Here is a 12912-nt window from a genome sequence, read left to right on the forward strand (position 1 = left end):
TGGGCAAACTATCCACATTCAACCACCCCCCTTCTGACAAGCACTCTGGACTACAGATATTTATTTCAGTTCTATAGATATGTAAGTTGCTCTCTCTGCTTAACTGGCCTCTTGGGGGCTGTTGTGAAATTAGTGGGACTGTCCTTTGAAAGGACATCATGAAAATTGAAAATAGAATTGCCACATGCTATTGATATAGTATAACCTAAACTACCACGCTTGCCAGAACACATAGAAACCTTTGTCTTCTAGTACCTTTTCTTTCCTTGCAGTCTGATCCCACCCGACTTCTCTTTTATAAAAAATATTGTCTAGAAAATCATTAAATGCAAGGTACTTTTTTTTCTCATTTACAAATAGCTTCAAATCATTCAATAATTTAGTTAATTCATTCTTTCAAAACATCTCTTCTTTGTTCCATGAAGTATATGAATATCTCGTTCTTTCTCTTATTTCATTGATCATATCAATTTCTCTATCAATTATTTTTTTCTCAATCTACACTATGATTAAAAAGTAAGTTCTAAGATTTTGTGTAACTCTCCCCTTTCATTTCCTGAGAGTATCACCTTAGTACTAATCTGAATCTGAAGCTTCTGCTTTCCCCAATACAACAAGTTTTCTTTCTTCTTCTTTTTTAAAAATCATAATACTTTCTTACTTTCTTATAGACCAAAATTTTGTTTAAAAAATAGTTTCTTTTTTTTTACTGGGATATTTAGAATATTGTATCTTTTTTCATCTTTTTCCACAATACATTCTTTTTTTAAAAAATGCACATTTAGAATGTCAAATTTTGTGGTATAACTAGGTTGAGAAGTTATTGAAAATTTTAAAAATATAGAACTGGAATTCAAAGACAGATGACAATTGAAAAGGCAGAATCATAAATTTATATATAGTAGCAATGCAATTTTGAAAGTGTGGAGACTGAGATAGAGAGGTCAATTCACTTGTTCAAGGTCAAACAATCATTAAAGGACAGCAAACTCAAGTGCCTCTGATAATAAAATCCAAACCTTAACCATTATGATCATTAAGTCATAATGAGCCCACAAAGACTCAAGTATTATCTGAATGAGTGAATACAATTGTTTTGCTCCTATCCTTAAAGGACATTGAAAAATCATTTATTTCTAAAATACTTATGACCATTGATCCTCATTTACATATTTACAATAAGCTCCTCAAAGATCTTTGTGCTTCTGATTTAATTTTCTGCACTCTGTATAGGGTGTTTTCAGCACTACAGCCAGAGGTAGCTGTCATAACGCCTATGTTCAAATCCACATAGAGGATTTCCATTTTCTATAGAGTATTGGCTCAAGTTTTTACAGTAGCCCACCAGACCCTACAAGGTCTGAAACTTCATATCCTCTAGATTCTTTTTCCATCCATATTCCTTGACTTACTGAAACCACACACAATGCCACACCCTTCCCATCTTGCATTGTGGCTTAGAGACCTCCATTACTAATTCTCCCAAGTACTTTAGGTCTTTTCATTTTGTCAGTGAAACTTACTCTATTTTATTTAAAATTGCACAACATAACCATTTTGCCCCATAGTTCTTTATTTCCATAGAAAATGTCTCTTTATGTACTATACAATTTAGATGCTATTCATAAATCTTTTTACATACTATGTACACATATAATCATATGCATTACATAAGTATGATTTACATATTGATCTTTATATAGTGTATTGTTTGTTGCCTCTTCCTGAATAAAACGTAAACTGTGAAAGGGCAACTACTACATTTTCAATAAATATTTGTTATTTAATAGTAAAGCAAGGATATCCTTGGAAAAGCAAAACAAGACATAATGGGTAGGCTTAAGAGTTATAATGATATTTTATTCAAGGACGTGTTTGTCACTATTCTCTAATATTTACACATCATCACTGATTTTTATGGAGCTATGTTTTCTCTGCAAAGTAAGAGGATATAATTTTACTTATCTCTCAATCTACTTTCACTCTAAAATATGAAATATGAATGAAAGAATAAACTTCTATTTTTCATTAAGACCATAATATTAGAGGAGACCTCCTGGAATTGAAAGTACTGGTTTTGTAACTCTGAAGTATAACCATTTATTTGTCACAGTAGGTAGTAAACATATGGAACTTGGTCTGACTGAAAATTCCACAGGATCAAAAAGAAATTTAAACATGTTCTTGTATTACCGATTCATTTTTGGTGTTGTTCTCTTGACATCAGTGTCCTAAGTGGTAACTTTCCCACCCCACATATTCTTAAAGACATTGTTTAAAAATATATGGATCTTGATCTAATTCAGTAAATACTTGTTTTATGCTTAATTAAAATTTAGCAAACTTTCAAACAATGTAAAAAAAGCACTAGTGAAAAAAAAATGCACTATCCCATGTTTGTGTTCTGGTAATGCAAATGTCCACTCATACATAAATCCTGCATCTTAAAACAGAAGCAGGCAGAATTATTCTAAAGTCATCATGCAATAGTTTATCTTTTCATTATTTTACTTTTTTTTCAATCTAAACTTTGAATTGAGTTCGGGAGCTGGTGACTTTAGGGATTTATTGTTATTTGTGATAGAGCAAGTGGTTTTATACTACAAATTCTGCCTTATGTCAACATAATTATAATTCTGCCTTAAACAACAAAATTTCAGTGAACAAGACTGTAAAACAAATGAGTTTCTGGAAAAACTCTAGATTTAGTACTCATTTATATTCTTGACAATGCCAATTTATTCTTTCTTTTTTTCTTTTTCTTTTTTTCTTTCTTGGTAGTGGGGATTGAACCCACGGGAATTTATCACAGCTATGTCCCTAGTCCTCACTAAATTGCTGAGCTGCCCTTCCATTTGTGATCCTCCTGCCTTAGCCTCCTGAGTTTCCAGAATTACAGGAGTATGCCACCACATCTGGCTATTTTCTAAAAAGCTACATATTACCTTTATTATGTACCTACAGAAAATATGAGAATTTTATTTCCAACATGGATGATATCATCTGGGAAAAACTATGAACTTATCATGCCCCAAATTCTGTTACATATTATTATTTAACCTTAACCATATGGTACCATCTCTGTATTCTAGATTATATGCTAAATCAGAGAAACTTATCCAATACAGAAAAGCTGAGATGTAATAAAGGACCCAAATAAACTTATGCAATTACTTAAGATTGTTGAAAAAAAATGGCATAGTGATTATGTCAGGAATTTGCTTTAAAAGAGATGAAATTCAAAATTATTTGAATTTAGAAGGTAGTTCATAAGTCAGTGTTATACAATATGCACTAAAAGAGATTTATCACAAAAATATCGATCATGTACCCAATATTTGTTTCTTAAACTTAGGAGAAAAATCTTGAATATTTGTTCCAATAGTTTTATGATGCTATTACCAAATAAACAAAAGTCAACAACTCTTTTGCGTAGATAGATGTGTGGTAGAAATATATGTTTAAACTTTCATAGGAAAAAAAATTATAAAGTTTTTAACTCACATATAGTTATCCATCCTTTGGTATGATGCATATTGAGATATGTCAGAACAGTTGGCTTTAGAAGGAATAGACTTGAGGATAATGACATTTGATTTGAGATATTAGTGCAATAAGTAGCCGGTAATCAATCAAAAGTCCACAAAAGACCAGCACATCTTGTATCTACAGTAAAGGTCACCCAACATTTCTTCTAAGTCATGTAATGAATGTTAGGAATAATGGACCATAAGACCTCTGTCACAGATATTCAATTTTGATCCTCCAGTGGTAATAAAGACGTTGAAAATACTTAAATATGAGTGTGGATATGTTCCCCTAAAATTTATTTAGAAATATAAATGTCTAGTTTGTGGGCTAGAGTCTGCCAAACTGTGATTTTAAAGGTGGGGAGGGCAGAGTAGAAGAGAGCTCGCGGATGAAGGTTCATGACATCTGAAAAAATTGATAGAGTCAGACCAGACCATTTCATTTCTATATTCTTGAAGTCCTTGACTGTTATCAAGCTTTGCCCATTCAAAATAGATTTTAATGTCTTATTACAGACTTCCAAGATTGATTAAACATATTGCCTTTTCATACTATATTCCCTTTTGAAAACACACCCTCTTATTTACCCTTTAAAAATGAGATAGTAATCCACCCATTAACTAAGCTGACACTGAGGGATTCAGAATACAATAAAAAGCTACTGAAGTGTTAAGGGATAGTTCCTCAGCCATTTTCTTTCTAAAATGTCAGTTCATCAACAATGTGCAAAGTGTAACTTTGAGAATAGCCCTTTCTTCATAAGCCTCTTTAAAAAAAAAAGATTGAATACTTAGTATCTATTTAATAAATCTCCTGGTTAATCTTACTAACAAAAGAGCACTACTATATTTCACTTACAGTAACTGGGAGTTGTAAGTTGTGAAAGTCATTACTGGAAAAGGAAGCTCCTTAATACATCAGGGAATTCTGAAGTTTTCTGCGAAGACTTTAAACCTCTGCTGCCAAATAATGAATGGTACCTTAACCACTAGTCACAGGATGAGATGCCAAATACCAGCATCAGCCCAGGTAGAAAGCACTTTTCACTGGGTAGGAAAAAAAAAAGTTAAAGAGTGGGATTTAAGTATACAAAGTAAATGATTAAATATGTTGTATTAAATGTTATTTTTTTCATTATAATTTCTTGAGTTTATTATGAAGATTTTCTACTATTTTCCCCTCTGTACTTCTGTGATTGATCAAGAAAAGGCCAGATTTTTTTTTTCCCTTCAAGGGACACAAACAATGACTTCTTCAGAAATTATTTAAGACAAAGACTGGAGGGGAGAAGGGCTATGAGATTGGTGAGGACTGTCTTCTATAATTTCAATGTCATTAAAAATCTCTTTATCCCATCTTTACCATGTAAGCATATTTAAAATATGAAACTTATATTTTAATATATATTTTAATATATAAATCATTTATCTTAAAATATTGAGTAAATCACTATCCCTTGAATACTTAGATCCTGATATCTTTTAATAAATGTAGTGATAGTTTCACTGTCTAAACTCAATGGAAAAATAAAAAGATAACAGTTACAGCAGTTGAAGCAGAAATTCTACACTGCTTAAGGTGTCTCTCCTTTCTGAAGAACCAGTAATGGCTCCCTGAAAGAGCTGCCTAGCAAGGCATGGATCCTCCTACCACATAGCCTACCACACTATCTCTCCTCACTTTTAAGCCTATAACCAGACTCACATCCCAGCAGGTCTAAAAGGACTTGTACAAGACTGACCCCTGAGGACACTGTTGTTGACCAGACAAATGATCATTTTAGTTTGCCTGTTTATATTCTAGAGAGTAATGTAGAGATGCCTCATACCATCAAGGGATTGAATTAGAGGGATTGTAAAATTGGATCATACCAAATTGGTTACTATGAGTTTATTATGCAGAGACTCCAGATTCAATGTTTTAGATTCAATTTTTAGGCACAGAACTAAGAGTTTGCCTCTTGGTTGACTGAAATATAGACCCAGAGGTGGCCTGTATTAAATAAATATTAAATGCCAGAATTTCCTTAAGGTACCATAGAGGAAACTATCTGAAAGCTAATGGAGATTGGAATAATAGAATGGATTTATGATATGAGACCTATTCACACACACCAATAGGTTCTGGAAGATTTTCTTTTAACCATAACTGTCAGAATAAATGTGTAAGAAAAGCCGCATAATGTTTGAAGTCATTCTGTCCACCAACACACCCTTCCATCCGTCCACCCTTCCTTCCTTCCTTCCTTCCTTCCTTCCTTCCTTCCTTCCTTCCTTCCTTCCTTCCTTCCTTCCTTCCTTCCTTCCTTCCTTCCTTCCTTCCTTCCTTCCTTCCATCCATCTTTCTTTCTTCTGTTTTCTCTATAGGGCAGAATCATAGTGGGAGATGAATGTTCATAAACCAAGCTCTATAAACTCAATGGAAATGATGGAATACCATGATAATAGGGGCCAAGTGGTGATACTAAATTTGTAAATAAAAGGTAGACACGGTTGCCATGATGGAGTATTTGTTATAATGGAGAGTGTAGTTAAAGCAGTATCTAAAAGAGTTTGACTTACAGGTAACTTTATTACCTGTACAAAAGCCTTACTTGAACCACAAAAGTGAAAGTATCTATCTAGGTCTAGAGATCAGAAGTCTGACTTAAATTACTGAAACAGAAAGTCATAGCCCCTCCACAAAGTCAACGATTCCATCAGTTATAGAACCTGAACCCCTTCAATGAAGTTGAGTCCCCTTGAGGAAAGAACCTAGTGCACTTTCAAAATTTTTACTGCTAATCTTCCACAGGATGACTGTGCATGATGCAGAAGGGAAAATAGTTTGTGAGGAGCTGATCCCAATGCCGGATTTTGAATTGACACAAGATTTGGAGATACAAAACTTCACTGTGGTCCACCTGTTAGAGTAGGAGCTTATGGAGAGCAAAGGATCAGTGGACTTTCGGCTTGGCTATGGCTCATGGTGTGCATACTTGTTCTGCAAAACCAACCTATGACTGTGATCTTAGTTCTTGAAAGTGCTTTTTGAACAGACACATTCACATTAGTTGCATGGGCCATGGAATGAAGTCTATTATGATAGGAAAAAACAAAAACAAAACAAGGTCAAAACCATTAGAACTGCCTCTTCATATATGAAAAAATAGTGTTCCAAAAGCAATGCTGCACAGAGATTATTGCCACCATCCAACACCATGGAACACACATGAAAGCACACAGGTGATGACTCCCTACCATGTCTTCTTCTACTCATCTTTTGGCTTTAGCAAAGGATAAATGGATCACAGAGAATGAGAGTGTATTTTCAAAAACTTAATTGAGTTATGACTCCAATTGCAACTAGTATCCCAATGAGGATTTTTTTTGTTAGAGAAAAAGCAACAAAATCTATAGCACTGTTACCAGCTATTGATAAAGTAATTACTTTTTATTTGCTTTTACTTTTTTCCCCTCCAATACTGAGATTGGGATGCATGGGTGCTGTGTCACTGAGCTATGTCTCAGATTTCCAGGTCTTTTAAAAAATGTGGTTTTGAGACAGGGTCTCTCTAGATTGTCCAGGCTGACCTCGAATGTGTGAGCCTTCTGCCTCAGGCCCCTGAGTTACTGAGATTACAAGCATGTGCCACACCCTGGCTTTTTGTTTTGCTTGATAATAAAGACCAACAGGAGCATTTTCTTTTCAGAAGACAAGGCCACAAGATAGCTTAATAGTGCTGTCTAGAGAATTTGTCCCCCCTTCAACACTATGTGAGTCCAGTATCAAGGGTTTTGTCTCTCCCCTCCACACGACAGAGTACTTGATTTTCCTTGGTAAAATCCCTGTTATTGACTGCATTACACTGATTAGATCTACTGAGAAGGAAGTTTCAAATTACAACACAGAGAGAAGAAATTTATGGACAAAGAATGAAAAATAAAACCCACAAAAATGTGAGCAACTGCTATGTAACTGTAAGTTGTAGGGGTCCAACAACCAACAAATTTTTCAACATTTGATACAACACTTAGAACTCGTGAGGAAGACTTATATTGCGGGTGAAAATTTTTAAACAAAGGAGGAAATACATATCACACAGCTGTGAAGACAGATGCCATCATTACAAATATTACTGTAAATCTACATATCACAGCTTGGTGGGCATGCTTAAGTTTAGGCACACTTAAAAATAAGTTAAAGAGAAATCAACTTTTGAGAAGCCAATGTAAAGGTGCAAATCATATGAAAATGCAGTCACAAAGATTTTTCTAAAATACCTAGGTGGTATTACCTAATAAATTAGTCATTGGAACTTCAAACTGCATGAAAATGGCTCTAATGTGGATGCACTGTTGCAGCATTTCAAATGAGTCAGACAAGGAGAATATCACACTGAGCGCAGCCAAATACGGACTTCATTATCATGTTTACATTTTCCTTAAATTCACTGTGTGTGAAGAATACATGACAATTTCATAACCTCTGTTCTTAGCTGAAGAAATTAAGAAAGAGCAACAAATTGGTATGGGCTGCACGTGAGTATCACATCCGTCCTTAATCAACACAGCTTCTCAAGAAGCTGTTGTAAAAACTAGAGGCAAGATATGAAATTGCATAAATTGTATATGCAAAGCAATCTGAGTTACAGGAAAGATTGACAGAATTATAATAATAGCCTCCTTTTTGAATAAAAATGATTGATATAAATATGACTCTAAATTTAACAATTGTCAAAAATCACCACTACCAAATTTGTGATTCTAAATCTTGCAGAACCTAAATTATCTTGAAAAAAGAACTTTGAAACAGTCTTCTGGGATGTCAAGTGATCTAATTAATTCAGTATGGTGTATAGTTTCTTCATTTCTATTTTCATCATAAATCCTTCTTAATTTTAAAAATAATTTTTAAAAATCCCCCAGCAAGAGGTTAAAAAGAGCAAAATCAAACTGATTCTTTTTCTATAGTGTCTTAATGGATAATGTACCAAATCGTCCAAGATATCTTCATAAAATATACATTTATTTAAGCTATGTTATTGGCTTTTGCATTCATGAAATTCATGAGCTATAAGATATTTGCCTCACCCATCATTCACCACTGGTATCAGTATTAACAATCTAGTGCTAGAACATCTAAGATTTTTCTACAACATACACATATACAATCTTATTTTAGGATTGGGGTATAGCTCTTAGAGGGTTTGACTAGCATGCAGGAGTCCCTGGGATTGATTACCAGAATGACAGGAAAAATAAATAAAGAAAAAAATAATATTAAAAAATGTCAACTTTAGGCCATGGTGCATGGTGGTGCATGCCTGTAATACCACAGGCTCAGGAAGCTAAGGCTAATGTATGGTTTTGGTTTCAACTTTTGCCTTCAGACAACAGATAATCAGTTCAATTTTGCTATGTGTATTTGTTCATTTTCGTTTGTTAATCATACTACAGACTAAGTTTTAAAGAAAAGTTTATTTTGGCTCTGGGCTGTGGTCTAAGGATGAGGAGCCACACCTGGTGATGGCCTGCTAGCTGGTAGACCTGCGGTGGTCCAGGGAATCCCATAGAGAAACAGGGGTACATGTGTGTGCACATGTGCATTGTTCTTACCTCTTGTAAAGTCATCAGGATTTGGTCAGGGGGGCCCTACCTCAGGGATTTTACATAATCCTCTCAAAGGTCCCTCCCTTTTCTAAATGCCACAGTCAGATTAAATTTTCTTCCTTTTTATTTTAAGCTCACACACAGGATAAAACTCCCAACATGAGTTTCTAGAAGAGACAAAACATATTCAAACCACAGGACTAGAAGAACACGAGTCACAAGTTTTAGTTCAAATGGATGCGAATTGTTTAGGAAAATAAAGAATAGTTGTTAGGTCTCTATATTTCTGGCAGCTCTGTATTCAGAAGACTTTCTCTGATCCCTGTGATTCCAAGGACCTTCAATAAATTTTCAGTGCTCTTCTGCTCTGGGGAAGATCTTCTGTTCAATCTCCCTGTTCCCACGGAAAACACTTGAAGGACAATAACTCTTGCCTATACAACAAACTAAAAAATCCTTCAAGCAATAAATAATGACAATACATGTCACCCACAATTTCCTATTGTGGTATGTGTTTTATCAATGCTTTTTGGTACTATTGATGACTCTAAGCTAGCACCACCACTTTTCAAAAGATGAGGCTGCAAATATTTCTCTGCCCAAATGGTGTTTCTTGGTACATATGGTGACGTTTACTATGGAGATTGGTTTAATTTTTGCTTCTCTTAGATTATTAATACTTTTGCCATCATTCATAGTTTTTTTAAAAAAAAATGTGTAATTTAAGATCTTTTCCTTTACTATTCCATAAAACCACCCTTATATATAAGGAGGAAACACTTTAGTGTTGGCTTCTGGGTATTTACCCCAAATCAAATAAAAACAAAAAAGAAATTATGGCCTCCAGGAGATATTTAGATTTCCATGTTCTTTACAGCATTATTCATAATAGCCAATACCTTAAAAGAGCATGCTACAGGGATGCTGCCATATCGATGTTCATAGCAGCACAATTCACAATAGCTAGACTGTGGAACCAACCCAGATGCCCTTCAATAGATGAATGGATAAAAAAAATGTGGCATCTTTACACAATGGAGTACTATGCAGCAATAAAAAATGACAAAATCATAGAATTTGCAGGGAAATGGATGGCACTAGAGCAGATTATGCTTAGTGAAGCTAGTCAATCCCTAAAAAACAAATACCAAATGTCTTCTTTGATATAATGAGAGCAACCATGAACAGAGCAAGGAGGAAGAGCAGGAAGAAAAGACTAACATTTAACAGAGTCATGAGATGGGAGGGAAAGGGAGAGAAAAGGGAAATTGCATGGAAATGAAGGGAGACCCTCATTGCTATACAAAATTACATATAAGAGGTTATGAGCGGAATGGGAAAATAAACAAGGAGAGTAATGAATTACAGTAGATGGGGTAGAGAGAGAAGAAGGGAGGGGAGGGGAGGGGGGATAGTACGGGATAGGAAAGGTAGCAGAATACAACAATTACTAATTGGGCATTATGTAAAACTGTGGATGTATAACCGATGTGATTCTGCATTTGGGGGAAAATTGGGAGTTCATAACCCACTTCAATCTAATGTATGAAAATATGATATGTCAAGAGCTTTGTAATGTTGTGAACAACCAATAAAAAAAAAAAAAAAAAAAAAAAGAAAATAATCTAAATGTGATTAGATTATTGATTGAAGAATAGATAAAAATCATACTACAACCAAACCATGGAATATTTCTCAACCATCTAAAAGAAAGAAATACTATTAGATGCTATAACATGGATAGATTGAAGGGACTTATTTAGTCAGCTTTTATGCTGCTATGGACAAAGGACTTGATAAGAACAATTTTGGAGGAAAGTTTATTTGGTCCTCACAGTTTCAGAGGTGTCAGTCTTTAGACCGTCAACTCTGTTGCTTTGGGCACAAGTTGAGGAAAAACATCTTGGTGGAAGGGTATGATGGAGAAAGCAACTCAGGACATGGCAACAGGAAGCAGAGAGGGAGAGAAACAGAGAGAGAGAGAGAGAGAGAGAGAGAGAGAGAGAGAGAGTAAGAGAGAGCATGAGCAGTCCACTCTTTAGGGACAAAATATATATCTCAAAGGCATATTCCCAATGGCTCACCTCCTCCAGCTACACCCTAGATGACAATCATCACCCTTTTGAGGTAGAATTAGGTTAAAGCTTTCATGACCCAATAATTCAACTCTAAACTTTCTCACATTGTCTAAAACAAGCTTTAGGAGGATACCTTGTAACTAAAAAATAACAAAGACTTTCTAATAATAAGTGAAATGAACTTGTCACAGAAGAACAAAGATTGTATGATTACTCTTGTCTGAAATATCTTAAGTAGTCAGTAGCCTGGGGGTTGAAGTGGAGTGGATGTTTAATCACATAGAATTTCAGTTATATGAAATGAAAGTTCCAGAGAGCTGCTATATACCATTTGTACCTGTAGTTAACAATCCCATACTATATACTTAAAAATATCTCATAACAGGTTAGATCTCATTTTTTCTTTCTTTTTTTTTTTTTTACCAAGACACACAAGAAAATTCTAAAGGAATAATATGTCTTAAGAAGTTGGCATTAAGTGGGGCGTGGTGGCACACACCTGTAATCCCAGTGGCTTGCAAGGATGAGGCAGGAGGATCAGAAGTTCAAAGCCAGCCTCAGCAACAGTGAAGCACGAAGCAACTCAGTGAGACCCTGTCTGTAAATAAAATACAAAATGGCTGGGGATGTGGCTCAGTGGTTGAGTGTCCCTGAGTTCAACCCTCCCTCCAAAAAGTTGACATTACATCTCTTTGATAAAAATAGTATGATACACACAACATGTTACAAGTCAAAGTGAAGAACTTTTCCAAACTCCCATATTTTAAAGAGATTTGATAAAATATCTAGATGTTAGGGCCTGAGATGTTGCTTAGTTTCAGAGTGCTTGCCCTGCATGCATAAGACCCTGGTTTTGATCCCCACCCCAGCACTAGAAAAAAAATAATCATACCAATCTGCATTTTTCCATTAAACATATTAAACTGAAAAAAATGGTAAGATTAATGAGTAGATCTTATGTTAAATAGAATGGCATGTTAAGTATGTGTACCTTGGTGTAACCCAAGTTCTTATATATAAGGTGATATTATACCAATCTCAGTGCTCTATTTCAGTGAAGAGTTCACAGAACTGTCTCCAAAGGACAAAATTGGAGAGAATTCTAAGTTTGGACTAACCAAGGCTTTAATTTAGTCAAGTATAGTAGAATATAATAATAATATTTATAACAAAACAATTAAAATATCAATTCTGTTTTGTTTATTTAACCAGAAAAAGGGTACTATATCAACTCTGTATTCTCCTTATTACTGAAGGTTTCAAATGGTATATTTGAACTCAGGATAAAGAGCTGCTCCTGTCGTCTAGGAAGTAAAAAAAAAAAAAATAGTTTTGGCTTTTAATGACTTCATCATGCCTATGAAATGGCAGGAGCAATGAAGCCAGAAGAGAGGTTGAATAGAAAGCTATCTTCTGGGCACTGTAGATGTATTTCTGGTCAGAAACTGTCATTTTTGCCTAATCATGAAATTGATTTATAACAAAGTTCAAAATCAATTAGAGCTTAAGTGAAAACTGACCATCTTCCAATTGACTATGCTTTTGAACCTGTCTGGCCACTTACTGTTGTTACCTGAAAACCTGGTACTGAATACACCCTGACTGGGCTTTTCATTGTTCAAATGCTAAAAAGAGGACATGGTCAAAATTCCTGAGTATTTTACCCCAAATCTCTAGCTGTATGCAAATTTAAAATAGTGAGTAGAATATTT

This window comes from Ictidomys tridecemlineatus, chromosome 12, assembly GCF_052094955.1.
Source record: "Ictidomys tridecemlineatus isolate mIctTri1 chromosome 12, mIctTri1.hap1, whole genome shotgun sequence".
Classification (NCBI taxonomy): Eukaryota; Metazoa; Chordata; class Mammalia; order Rodentia; family Sciuridae; genus Ictidomys; species Ictidomys tridecemlineatus.